The sequence below is a fragment of the Lucilia cuprina genome, chromosome 4 (assembly GCF_022045245.1).
Source record: "Lucilia cuprina isolate Lc7/37 chromosome 4, ASM2204524v1, whole genome shotgun sequence".
Taxonomy (NCBI): Eukaryota; Metazoa; Arthropoda; class Insecta; order Diptera; family Calliphoridae; genus Lucilia; species Lucilia cuprina.
In genome coordinates this window covers 37,338,680-37,353,516 of record NC_060952.1, presented here as the reverse complement: position 1 = coordinate 37,353,516, position 14,837 = coordinate 37,338,680, and the positions used below count along the sequence as shown (strand labels likewise).

The following is a 14,837-nucleotide window of genomic DNA, read 5'->3' as shown; positions in this document are numbered from 1 at the left end:
TATTGGTCCTATACCCAAAGTATACCAATCGGCTTAGAATCATTTTCTGAGTCGATTTAGCTATGTCTGTCCGTCCATGACAAAAAGCTGCAAAACCAAGTTTTATTCTAGACTTAATGACCCTCACGAATTCTATAATTATAGGGCCTCATATAAACCTAGACTCTACGAGAAGGCCCCATCAAAATTTCAACCATAAACGGCTTATGTTTGAGAAAAGGTACAATTCAACTTTAATACTTTATTATGACAACTAAATCACATTTTTTCACAAGCAAATATTACTTTTCCTACTATAGCTGTTTAGAATAAAATTGTTTAATTAAAACCATTTATCGGTTAACTCCCTTATTGTAACTCAGAACTTTATCAAATGTTTAGGTGAAAAAAGTGTTGTAAATCTGTTAAAACACATGTATTACTTGACTTTATACACAATAATTATTTTTTTTAATTTATTACAAATTAATTAACACAAACAAACTAACAGTGAATTTATAAAACATTTAATTGCTTTTGATTATCAATTTTATTAAATTTATTTTAAAATGTTTTTTTTTTATTAAAATTCCAAATATGACGTTTTACTCATTTCACTAACTAAATGAACAAAGTCCATTTTTTAATATTTATTGTAAAACAAGCAATGAATTAATTTCAAATTTAAATAAACTCAATTTGTTGGTATTTTATTAAAATGTATCTTTTTTTTGCAAAACTTTTTCTACAACAATTAGTATAGAAGTAAACGTCACATTTATGTTATGACATAAATGATAAGATTAATATTAATTATTACTATTGGTTTTTTTAATGGTTCTGGATTAAGTATTTGATTTATAAGAAAAAATTATTTTTCCAAATCTACTTATTCTATTGTCATAAAATATATAAACTGCAAATTGTGAAAGTGCTTTAACTGGGAATTACTTAAACAATCAATAAGAATTAGAAAGATTTATAGAATTCAATTTTTATTTAAAAAATCGCGATTATTTCAGATTGCTTTTAAGTTTACAGCATTTCTATCATTTTCCATAAAATATATTGAGGAGAGTTTATTAATAATGTGTTTAGATTTGTTTAGAAGTTATTATTCAAAGGGCAGTATATTTAAGAAATTTACTTTTTAGGAAATCATGATAAGTCCCTCGTTCTCTATTTTTAATCCCTTAAAAAAGGATCTTAATTGGTTTGGCATTTGTAGTTTATTACAGTAGTAAAATAGTCAAGCATAAGATAGGGTCTTAGGTTTGAAATTCAATGTCGATTTTGTTATTAATTTGAGGCATTAAAGAAAGGTCCATTAAAGTATATATATTCTTCCATTATAAGACAATCTGGCCATGTGCCTCTGTTTGTTTAAGATACGAAAGAGTGTAAACGAAAGCATATAGAAAGTTAAAATTTTCCCAGCAAAAAAAGAACTTTCAAAGAAGCTAAAAAGAAGTAGAATTTACTCCATGGAAGTACTGAAAAAGACCTGAAGTATTAATGATTTTAACACAGGTTTGTCATGAGAGGAATGTTCTTTTTATTTGATTTCAAATTCACTACATCTAAAGTCATTCTCAAGAAGTAATTTTTATGTTCTTATTTGGAAGTTATTAGGAAGTGAAATAGTAATATTATAGAATACAACTAATTTGACTCAATCAACATTAACATAAATAAATTACACACATTTATCAATTAACTCCAAAATAAAATGGATTAAATTCCAAAAATAATGGATTCTTTTCGATTCTTTGGACATCAATAAACATCACTTCCACGGAAGCTAAAAATAAATTCACTTAGTGCTACTTTGAAGTGGTGATAAATGTTATTATTTTAGAAGTACTTCGTTTTTTTTTTGCCGGATTTGTAATGGATGCATTTTGCTTGACATTGATGTTTGGCGATTTCTTCTTGAACACATATAAGGTATAATATTTTAACGATAACTATACCAAAATCTTTTAGTTAACTATTATGAGGATTGATCATATAAAGCCCCTCTCAGAAAAAACTTCATCGCTCATAACATACTTCGAAATGTTGGTATAACAATGAAATTTTACATAAAAATGTCTTATTAGAACTAAAATCTCTTTGCCATCAGTCCACCGGAGAATCGGTTCAAATAGACCCTACCCATAAAGACTCCATATAGCGCCGGTAAAGCGAAATATATTCGACATGAACTAATCTAAATCTAAACTAAATCTTTCGGGTTTTCGGAGTCACATATGGAGTTTTCTTCAGAAAATGATCAATAGACAAATCAATAGTTGAAAGAGTAGATCGAGAGAAAAAGAAGAGAAAAGAGTCAGAAAAGGAAATACGACGTGAAGAAACCAGACAATATAGCTGTCGAACAGTAGAGACGTATATCAATAAGATGAGAAATGAAATTTTCACACATTCGTAAGATCTAGGAACGCGATAAGTCATTTCAGTTGAATATTCGATAAATCAGATAGATCACTAAAATAGACCGACGCAAGGAGCCAAGCCAACATAGTTATATTCTATAAAGACCAAGTAGATAAGGGTCCATATTGGGCCACAACGTTTTAGCTATAAAGCAAATGTGCTCACACGACCATAGGTCAAGAGCAATAAAATGACATTTGTCCATTATTTGTCAATATAGTCTAGGGATTAGAACCTTTCAGAACTGCTCAATGTCCAGTTAACTGCTAACAAGTTGTCAGCAATGTTTACAGAAGTAATGTTTATACATCTCGGAAGTTAAGCAACGAATCAACAAAGGTCAGAGATTAAAAAGATCTAGTACTACTGCGGCAAAGCGACTAAAGAATATAGTCGCTCCTCGATAGAAAGTTTTACATAATAATATTAATTTAATAATTTTCATTTCCAACGTTTCAAATTTGAAAAAGATTCCTCGTCATAAATATACAAGCGTCAATGGCATAAATAAACAACACGTGCCAATTATTTGCTATTAAAAATAATTTATTAATTAAAATTTCTTTTTAGTAAATATTATTTAAAAAAATCTAGTGACGAAATTTTTCGTTCATATTTATTGATCAAATACAAGTGGGTGCAAATAATTGGTCTAAAATGACATAATGCAAATTAATAATATTATATGTCAATGAAAATAATTCGTTTCAAAATTGACACTTTTTTGGACTCACACTATATGTAGTAGTTATCAATTAGAGTAGAAGCGGGATCATACGGCATTTTTTTAAGGCGGTCTCAAATTAAAACCACAATACATATTCTTAAATTTTTTTCTTTGTTCGGATACTTAGATGTGTTGGCTTTTGTTTTATTCCTTTCGAACTTTCCTAATTCATATTAATGTAATTTTTTTAAACTTTTCCACATTGGACAAAAAGTTAAAAAAAAAAAATAATTATTGTTTTTTTTTATTTTTGTTCTACATCACAAGCATTACATCTATTTGGCGAATGTGCCCCAGGGGCAGTTCTGGGGTTAAGTTAAAATTTTTTCGTGCTTTTAATTATGTTATCGAAAAAAAATAGTATGCCTTATGGTTCACTATTATTGACATTATATCACCAACCAATATATTTTTTCTATCACAAAAACTAAAAAAAGTTAGCACAAAGATAACACACAGTGAAATATTTTCACAGTCTTTTGAAAAACAATAAATCACGTCTGCCTTTCATAATATGTAATGATATGTATGATAATGTGATAAAATCGATTACTACGTTTTCAATTTATTCCCATTGACAGATGTGCCCCTATGGCGAATGTTCCCCTTTCTACCTTTCTAATTACAGAAGGTAGATTAGAAGGTAGATTTCTTAATGGATTTTTCATCAACAAATTACAATCAACAAATTTTCAAAAATATTTTTATATATCTTTCCATTTAAATATATTTTTTAAATTCGACTCACACTTAAGATATTTTCAATTAATTATAATTTTTAAAAAATTTTTAATTTTCACTTTTGATCAGTTTTAGAATTACAAAATTTTTCAAATAATTTTAAAAATTTACTTTCATGTTAATTCTGTTAAAAATTATTCACATATTTAGAATTACTATTCAAGTTCACATATAAAGAAACGCAAATATTATTCTTATATTAGAAGTACAAAATTTTAAAGAATTTCTATTACGCACCACTTATTTATCAAACAACACTCGTATTATCCAAATATCGTATCCTTCCTTGATTTTTAAATATTTCCTTGTTTACAAGATTTCTTTTTTTCTACTGCTACGATACTATTGCTCTTATTCTTGTCAACAACACATCAGAACTTCACGTGTTTATGCGAAAATTTTAACTAAAAGTTATCTCGACAAAACGCTCGTCTTTATAAATCACTGCAAAAATATTCTATACCCGTAATGTACATCCGTAAGCGAATAGTAACAAAAAAAAAATAGCGACAAAATTATGATCAAGTCACTCACAAATCTAAAGGCCATACGAATATTGTCGCACTTAAATTCAAAAAAAAAAAAAAGATATACTTAGTTAGGTTTTCCTTTGCGGCACGAGATAATAATTTCTGATGATAAGGTATTTCAAAAATATTCACGTATAAAAAGAAAAACAAATAAAACTTGTATTTGTGCAAATATACTTTTTTTTTAATACGGATCATCAAAATATTCTTTAAACAAAGAAATATTTAAATTAAAACATAAATAGATAAAAATATTAAGAGAAAAACTTGAAAATTATCTAAATAAAAAAGTGTTTCACATATAAAACATCATATAGCTTTGGCGTTATAAAGATCGTTTATTAACGTTATAATTAGCTCTAGGCGTAAGTATATATTTTTGTTGTTTTTAAAGCTTTTGAAAAAAAGTTATAAAATAAAATCTCATTCATTATACTAAATTTAACTACTTACTTATTGTTAACTACACTGAAAATAATCCATGATTAACTTAACGAAAAGCTATTCTCTACTACTTCTTTCGTTATATATACGTTTATAATACAAAATAATAAAGTCTGACCGAACACCAAATTTCGTTCGGTACCGAACACCGAACCCGAACTTCGATAAATTTGAATGTTCGGCCGAACCCGAACTTTGTTCGGTTTTCAAAGTTCGGTGAGCATGAACTTTTTTCTTAAATGAAAAACGCATTTATGATAAAATAGATTAAATTTATAACATTCAAAACCAAAATATAAACATCCGGAAGATTTTTTGAAAATGGTCTTTAATTAGCAATTGGGTCAATTATCAACTAATTTCGAATCCCAGAGAGTGATAAATATCTAATAACAAACTATTTTGTGAAATGCATATATCTTAAAACTTTTATTTTTGGTTTTTAAACGATTTATTGACAATGAAATAATTCTCTGTAAGAGCAAGGAGAGAAAAAAACTTGCTTGTGGTTAAAACTATGATTGTAGTCTAAACATGTTATCGTTATTGTTAGAATTATAAAATATCATATTATGATTAAATACCGTCAAAATATTTCATCATGATATTTTTGTATTTATCATATTATCATATGTTATACATGTTCATATTTTGATCCAAGGTGATCAAAATTTCGTTTTAAATATGTATCGAAATCAAAATGAAAATATATATGTATAATATTAAGATAATATTATTCATTCAATACTTAACACAAATTGCATATTTCAATTTGCCGATTTATATGAAATTTTGGTTCATAAAAAAATTTAAGTATAATTTAGTCTTTTTCTAAAGCGAACCTTATAATGTAAACTGATTTCGTACATTTTGAATACCAATCAATCTGCAACAATAGTCTACATGTCTAGATGTAGACTAGACATGTCTATCTAGAAACTTTCAATATTGATGATGTAAAAATATGATTAATAAACATTTTATAAAAAGTTCGGTGTTCGGTCAAAATTTCGCCGAACACAGAACATTGACCGAACCTCACTTTTTAACGAACTTCGAACCCGTACCCGAACGTTTGGTCGGACACTAAAAAAATATCAATTAATCAAGCCCTTTTACAAAAACTTTTGTAATATATTTTTTCGTATATTAGCCTATGAAAATAAGTTTTTTTTCCGTATGGGGGCAATGTGAAAATGTCGACCGACATTATAAATAGAGAATATTAAAAAATTGCAAATGTCTAACATCTCCCATGTGGTCCATATAGTGATTTTAACAGACGGACAGTCATGACAAGATCGTCTTAGAATCTAATAAGGACCAAGAATATATGAGTCTTAGCCGAATATTTCGACCAGTTGTACAACGAAAAAATTTTAGAAAGTTCATCTTTATAGATTTTTGTTCAATTAGTGCGCTGCGTGTTTCCTACAGATTTGCATTAACTTAGGGCTCTTAATTTCATGTTTCTGGGTTCAATATTCAAAAAGTATCTTTTAAAAAACGAAACGACAATTCCCATTTTATAGGTTCTTAGTTAATCCGGGCTCTACATATTTAAGTTCATGTTTTAAACCAATAATAACGTAACGATCTTGCTTAACTTTGTTTTATAACTTGGCTGTGGCCTCCGGTAGTTTAGTGTTCTAGTCTGGTAGACCGGAGGTGGTTAAGAAGCACACAACAGGGACTATAGGCCTCTATCGGGGTCTAGGTTTATTTTTTCGGATTCGATGTATTATATATGTATGTACATCCTCCTTTCAAACTAAATAATTATACCTAGGCATGATGACTTGATGTAATACCCCACCTTGATGTTATTACAATCCAGAGAAAAAAGGTGCTACCAGTACCTCTAGTCTGGCGGGACTATAAACTGGTCAAATGCATCCTCGGCCTTTTCTTGGAATGATTTAAAATTATTTTATATTTTATGTAAATTAAAAAAGTATTTCGTTATATAAACGATTATTTCTTTACGAAACGAAAACCGACCATGTACGTAAGTATTTAATTTATGTGAGAAATGACACGCTCACTCTCGATAGTTCGCCCCTAACTGTTCATATCGATATCATGGTTTTAAATGTTAATATTAGATTAATATAACAAATGACACGTTCACGACACCAGCTTGAGGACTCTGACTTACATAATTTCCTAGATATAAGAATTTTAGTATTTGACTAATATAATAAGATAATATAAATTAGATGCTACACCCACTAATTCTAGTCGGCCCATTTTGCTAGAGCAAAATTTTGGAATTGAAGTTTCTCATATGTATATATACGAATTTTAATGCGTATTTTGTATATGGGTGGGATATATCGTCTATTTAAAAATGCCAAAATTTTACTTTTATGAAAATTCGTCAGTCCGTTTAGCTGTTTATAGACTTTGAACAAAAATACACATATATCAAAACAATTTTATTTATAAATTTTCCACAAAATATCCGATGCCAGAAAAGTTTAATTGGGCGGATCATAATTTATAGTCGAAGATGATGGGAATAAAATTGTTCCTTTGATTTTCGACAAATAAAGAAATCGGTGAAAATACAACAATCTATATATACCTTTTTGATCTATCTATTTACAGGAAAGCAAAAAAATGCAAATCGATTTTTAAAAAGAAATTTTGAAGCATCTCTATAATCCTAACATGATTCCCGGAATAAAAATGTATAATTTTTTTGGTATCATTATAAGTTTTGTAGTTCTCGATTTCTCATTCTCTACATTAGTTTTTGACTTTCTTATAGACAATGGCAAGACAATTAATGAATCTTATACATTCTAGAGAACAACCTCAATACATACAGTTTTAAAGATTCCAACCTCTAAAACAAAGTCTCAAAGTAGGACAAGTTACAGTCACAAGAATAAGATTTATGATTGCCTAAATATATCTTAATTACTAGCCGATGTAAGGTAACAAGGTCATATGAAATTTTCACAAACATTTGTCCAATTTACAATCGATGTCGTATAGTTTTATGTCATAAAAATGCTTCCAACAACGACATACTATAATACAATCGTACAACACCGATTGTGAGTGGTCCCTTATTAATTGTTTTCATATTTTGTTTTTATTTAATTTAAGATTTGTTTTTTGCTGCTGACAGCACGTGACACATTTTTATGCATGAAACTTATGCGAGCAATTTAATTTATTTACACAAAAAAAAAACAGCTAAGATAAACATTTAAAAACAATTATTTTAATAGAGATAAAAAGAAAATATATAAAATTATTTTGTTATGACTGAAACGTACGTAAGTTTGTATGCGAACTCACAAGTCGAAATTTTTAATAATAACAGTCTAAACTAGTGCGATGCAATTAGAGAATTTTAGGATAAATATTTTTCCTGAAATTGAGAACATATGTATCACGATAGTAGGAAAATATGTGAGTGTATGTGTGATGTTTAAAACGTAATGGTCCTATCAAGGTTTCTGAGCCGATAATTTAAAAGAAATTTGTATAATTTGGTATACCCTTGAGCCGATTTACAAATATATAAAAATATAATGCCAATTATCGTAATAATTGGGAAATTTTAAAATAAATTTACTTAACAAACCTGAAATAAAACGACTATATACCTTCGAATGATTAATTACCTCTTCATTTTACCAAATAAAGTCAATTACAATTTTCTAGAGAATCATTATTATCTTAAACTATGTCATCTGATTTATTATTAAAATGCAACTTGCGTCATTTTACCTGAAAAAAACAAGCTGTCAGAGTCAAGTCTAGATAAATTTTTTTTAAACCACGTAAGTACTTAATTAAATATTTAATTTATGATTGATTAAGTTTATTAAAATGAAGAAAGATGTGAACGGAAAAAAGAAAACCCGTAAATCTAAAGGAATAGACTTTGTACCTTTCAATAGATCATCTTATTATTTAAACTATTACATTAACATTTAAACTATTACATTTATTATTTATAAATATTAAATAATTTATTACAATAAAAGTTGTTTCGATTCTAGTAAACAAATGTTCAATTGAATGCGCTAATTTATGTTTAACAGACGTAATTAATTTCTAACTAAAAGTTTAATAAACTTTGTTTAATTACTAATTATTCAATTAATTAGTTGTAGACATTGAAATAGCATTTTGCATTTACTCCCTCTTGTTCTCTCACCACGACTGAATGATTTGTAATAGTAATAAATAAATATGACATTGACATTTCCATAACAATAAAGGTATATTTTAGCTTTATTTAATGACTATTATGTATATATTTTTGAAAGAGTTTGATTGACTAGTCTGTTAAGTGGTCTTTCGAATAGTCTATTAAGTGGACTAGAAACAGTCTATCAAATCTATGGAACAGACTATTTACTTGTCTATGAAACATTTATGAAGTGATTAAGAGAATGTAGAGTTTACTAACTAGTCTAATAATCAGTCTATAGAGCAGATTATTTAAAGGTCTTTGTAACATCTATTAAGTGATCTATAATCCTGTTTAGTAACTGGTTAATGGTATGGTAGTCTATAGTCTAAGGATCAGTCAGTTAACTAGTCTAAATATAGAAAGTCTTGTTATCTAAGGATCTGTCAGTTAACTAATCTAAATATAGACAGTATTGTGATCTAGCATAGTTTAAATGTTAATGTCTATGGACTATAGACATGGTCATGCGGGTCATGAGTGAAAAGAAAAAGGTCCATTTTTCTCGAAAAAAATATATATATGAGGAGTAGGGTCAATTATGGACCGATCTTCATAAAATTTGCTAGAGAGAATTTGGCTCATATATGATTTATGACTCTTTAAGCTGTTTTTTTGGAGAGCCATTTATATAGGGGCTACACCAAAACGTGGACGATATTGCGCATATACAAATCTTACCTATAGAGAATATTTGTGTAAAATATTAACCCTTTAGCTCTTTCCGTACGGACTTTCAACATATAGACACCCAGACAAGGCTAGATCGTCTTTTGTCAATGATCAACATTTCGATATGTTACAAATGGTGGGTATAAAAAATGGAAACATTGAAAACAAGTAAGAGTTCTATATACGGCTGTGGCGAATCTTATATACCCTTCACCACGATGTGTTGAAAAACAGTCAGTACGAATTTTATTAAAAAAAAAACACAATTTTATAACGGTAAGGTACCAAAAAGTCCCCTTTTACGGTCAATATTTCGATGTGTTACAAACGGTGGGTGAAAAACTGTCAGTACGAATTTTATTCCAAAAAAATAAAAAATACTAATTGTAAAACGGTAAGGTATTAAAAAAGTCCACTTTTTAAGGGTCTTACTTAAATCGCATAATTAGTATTACTAGGTTCAATGTTATAGAAAATTGAAAAGGTACCTCTTGAAGAACGACAATGTATTAAAAACTATGTTTTTATGGGTTCTCACATTATCCAGGATTTACATGCAATTTCATGTTGCTAGGTTCAATATTACAGACATTTCAAAAAGTATCTTTTGAATAACGAAAAAAAGTACCAAAAAGTCCCCTTTTATAGTTTTTCACATAGAAATTCAAAAAATTCTTTTTGAGATTAATTAATTTCAAGTTTCTAGGTTCAATAATATGGAAAATTAAAAATGTACCTTTTATAGAGTCCTCTTGTAAAAAAATCTCTTTTTTTTTGCAAAAAAGTTAAAATATTCCGAAATAAAGTTAAAAAACAAATTAAATACTTTATTTTTTAAATAATCCCTATTTTTAACATACTGACTTTTGTAGGGTATCATATGGTCGGCTACGCCCGACTATACATTCATACTTGTTTTATAACTTATTATGTTCTAGGACTTCATAAAGTACTCTGTGGAATGGGCTATAAAACACCGTTTGATTTTGAGTAAAAAAAACTAACAATTCTTTAAGTTATTCTATATTTAAGAATAAAAAGTAATTAAGCAGATAAGAAACTGTACTAATAAATTACTATAAAAAGCATTTAGAAATTTTATCATTTATTTATAAGTAAATTAGAAGCACGTGAAACTAGTATCATTTATGAAAATGTTTGTTAAAGTTAAATGTACCTTAGTGGTTTAAAAGTTAAAATCTTTTTAGTACAAGGTTCGCCAAAAGAGTTCTTTTTGCATTTGTATGTATGTAATCGAATCAGAATGAATGAAACTATATAGAAAAACACTAAAGCTTAAGATATTTGATAAACTACATTATAAAAAATTAATAAAACCTCTGAAGGAACCAATTATGGAATAATTTTTTATACCATTTAGTAGAGATATTTTGGGTAATACAAAACTTATTTAAGTCTTATTTTATATCTATCATCTTATTTTTAAATTAGTAATAGTGCCTAAAAATACTTTAAACGCCTAGTTAAAAGCACTTCAAAACTATTGATAAGTCATTATACTAGAGATTAAATAAGACCATACAGTTATATATATATATATGTAGACAATAGACTAGTCTATAGATTTTACATGAGATTAGTGTATTGTCTAGTCTGATTCATAGAATACAAAAGCGATCGTACAAAAAAATAATCCTCAAAACAAGTAAGAAATTATAGTCGGACGAGGCCCGACTACTATAATATCCTACAAATATTACAAAAATAAAATGTGATTTAGTTTTCATAATAAAGTTATGTTGAATTGTACTTTGCCTCAGATATACTTAAGCCATTTATTGTTGAAAAAAATTATGGACATTTAAGTCAAATTTTGAAGGGAGCTTTTTATAGGGGCTAGGGTCCAATGAGGCTCTATAATTATAAAGTTCATGAGGGTCATCAAGGCTAGTATAGAACTTGGTTTTGCGGCTTTTTGTTGAGATACGAGTATATTAAACATCATTATGAACTTAAAAGCCCTAATGGGAGTTCAGTTGTATGGGGCTGGGAGAAATAATAACCGATCTTAACTATTTTCAATAGGCTTCGTCTCTGAGACAATAAAAGTTCAAATTTGATTGAATTATCTTGAAAATTGTGAAATGTAGTTTGATTACAAGGTTTACAAAGTCTATTTGGGAGTTCAGTTATGTGGGGGTGAAATAATGGACCGATCTTAATCATTCTCAATAGGCTAAATCGACTCAGAAAATGATTCTGAGCCGATTGGTGTACTTTCAGGTGTGTTTAGGAGCAATATTATTGTGAGTAACAAACATCAGCACAAACCAAATATACCATCCCAACTAAAGTGGCGTAGGGTATAAAAAATCTCTTTGTTAACTGTTTTAATATCTTCCGAAAATATTTACAATATTCTTTACTAGATTTTATTAAAAATTTGACCGAAGTCGGTAGTTCTTTGAACTTTTGTACAAAATGGTTCATTACAATGATACATACTTTTGAAGATCGATCGATTGTACCAAAAAACGTATAATTGTACAAATTTTGCAAGCCCTGATCAAGAACAGTAATACTTTTGTGGGTCTATAACCAATATTTCGGACTGTTACAAATGGAATGACATAAGCAATATACATACTACCCATCATTTTTGATGGTGGATATAAAAAAATTTAGTACTGCACGAGCTTAAAACAAATAAAATATTTCATAATACTTGTAATAAAACAAATTTATTTAATTATTAATAATAATGTATTTTGTTAAGAGAGACAACCAAATAAAACAAACACAATTGTGTCCACAATTTTTAGTTGAAAACAAAGGAATTGAAATAATAAACGTAAGCAATTATAAAAGTAATGCTAAATGAATTAACTCGTTTGAATAATCACAAAGAGTAAATATTATCAATAATCATGAGTAGTACAATTTACGATTCCTAACAGTTCCTGTTTCAGACATAATAACTGCAAACATTTTTAATTAATAATTTAACATTATCACTTATAATTGTTTTTGACTTAATGATGCGTTAGGTATTGACCAAAATGTGAAAAAATTGTTGCGGTAATTGAAATTGGTTTAATTCAATTGCATGTTATTGTAATTAAGCACGATTCACTTAAAATTATATGTTAATTAACTAATTGATAAGTCGTGTAATGTAATTACTTTAGTTTACAAAATTTATGACATAGTTATAATAATGCGTAAGTGGTAATGGTTAAAAGGTTTTCATTACTGCCCACTCAAAAATAGCAATAATAATTATTTGTAATTGATGAATAACAAATTACAATTATCTGTAGTAGTAATTGATTTTTGTTTTACTCTGATTATAAGTAATTGTAATTCTAAATAATCGAAATACTTCTTCTCTTTGAACAAACAGGGAGTTTAGGGTACATGCCGAATTGGTATAAGAATTGCTTTGAACACTACATCAGCCAAGGCTGTGGAAACGCTGGAAGATATTCACCAACTGAAATGTACGGCCTGAAGTGCTTCTAACTTTAACTGCCTAAAGAGGTTATTAATGGAAGCATTGGAAACCTATACATAAAAAAATCCGATGTGCCCGATCGCATAGAATGGTGTGATTAAGAGGAACATTTAAGACTCTGTTGCTACATGGATGGCTCTTCTTGGGAGTGATATTAATTGGAATTTCATCCAGGAAACAGATTCAATTTTTATTTGGATAAATGGAGAAAAATTTGTAAGCAGTTAAACTTAGTTCCCGCAGCCCGTATTTGTTGAAATTTAGAAGTCTTGAGTACAACTGATGACAATACAATATTATGTTCGAATATTGAAAATTGAGTTAAAAACTTTAAATGTTTGAGTCTCAATTAATATGAATCTGGTGAGGATATCTCGAAGGAGAAAAAAGATATGTCAGAAAGTAAGCTTTTATTTTCTGAAGCTTTAAGACAGGGCATATATGACGACTTCAGGACACGATATCTCTGAATCCCAAATGAGATGAAAAAATCCAGATTCGCATTAAACGAAGCACAGATCTGTAGAAGAGTAAACTTACCCTTCAAATATTATTGGAGTGCATGATCCATTTAAGCAATCCAAAAACTACTTCCCTTGTAAACATTATTAAAGCACATGATCCGTTAAGTAGTCCTATGTACCTAATTCAGTCATGGATCATGAACAAGCATTCATTACATGGGATCATGTTGCCGATCTTGTATTCCCATAATTTAAACCAGGGAATACTTCGGTCCTCACTTAGGACATCACAATATTAAATGGACTATGTTTTTTGCATATATTTAGATTAGTTTTGGACTACTCATAGTAGTTTTAATTTTTGCACAGTATGTCTATATGGGTAAAAAATTTGTCGGCCTCTGCTAGTCTTTGGATTCAAAAAAATTACAAAAAAGTTGAAAATTCGATTTAATGTTCGAAAAGTTGTTAAATCTAATAACACCAGTTTACAAAGCCTGACTGAAATTTGGCAGTGTTTAGTGCATTTGAATACAAAAAATCTAAATCTTAAAATATTATTTCTTTAACTCGATTCACTCACTGTAGACCTAAAAAATTGGTTAAGATTGCATAATTTTAACAAAATTAAATTTTTTAAATATGCCACAAGCAAAGACAAAAATTTAACTAATAAGATTTAAGTTTATTTAATTATCTACATTCCTCAAGTATCATAAACAAATACATATGTATATGTACATACAAAGATCTGTAAAGAAAAATATATTTTTATTGACATCAATTAAAATATATTGTATACTTAATCCATGACTAAAACAGTAGCTTAAAAAACAAACAATCACGTTACCCTAATCTGGCTAATTTGTATTTTTATATTTAGCTTAATTTTCAGGCACAACCTAAATAACTTAGGACAGATCTGAGATCTAAACTTTTTTTAAGAAATAAATTTTAAGAATATTTTCTATCTAATAATTTTCAAAATTTGAAATGTCGTCTGTAGGGTAAAAGAATTGTTAGAAATAGTCCAAAAAAGTTATTTTTTTTTAATTTTGCATATATGTAGGTAAATCTAAAAATATTTTTTTTATACATTTTTACTAATCCCATCTAATTTGTAGGATTAACAAATAAAATGTATTTAAAT

General features: G+C 28.1%; 1 protein-coding gene across 1 annotated transcript in view; it reads right to left on the bottom strand.

Annotated features, from left to right (window-relative positions):
* LOC111681027 (sodium-independent sulfate anion transporter) overlaps positions 1 to 4,317 on the bottom strand; it is a 39,145-nt gene extending 34,828 nt beyond the window's left edge. The window contains exon 1 of the mRNA XM_046948755.1: positions 4,124 to 4,317. The gene's annotated coding sequence lies outside the window, so the exon portion shown is untranslated. The remainder of the gene's footprint in view (positions 1 to 4,123) is intronic.
* Between the last annotated feature and the right edge of the window lie 10,520 nt (positions 4,318 to 14,837).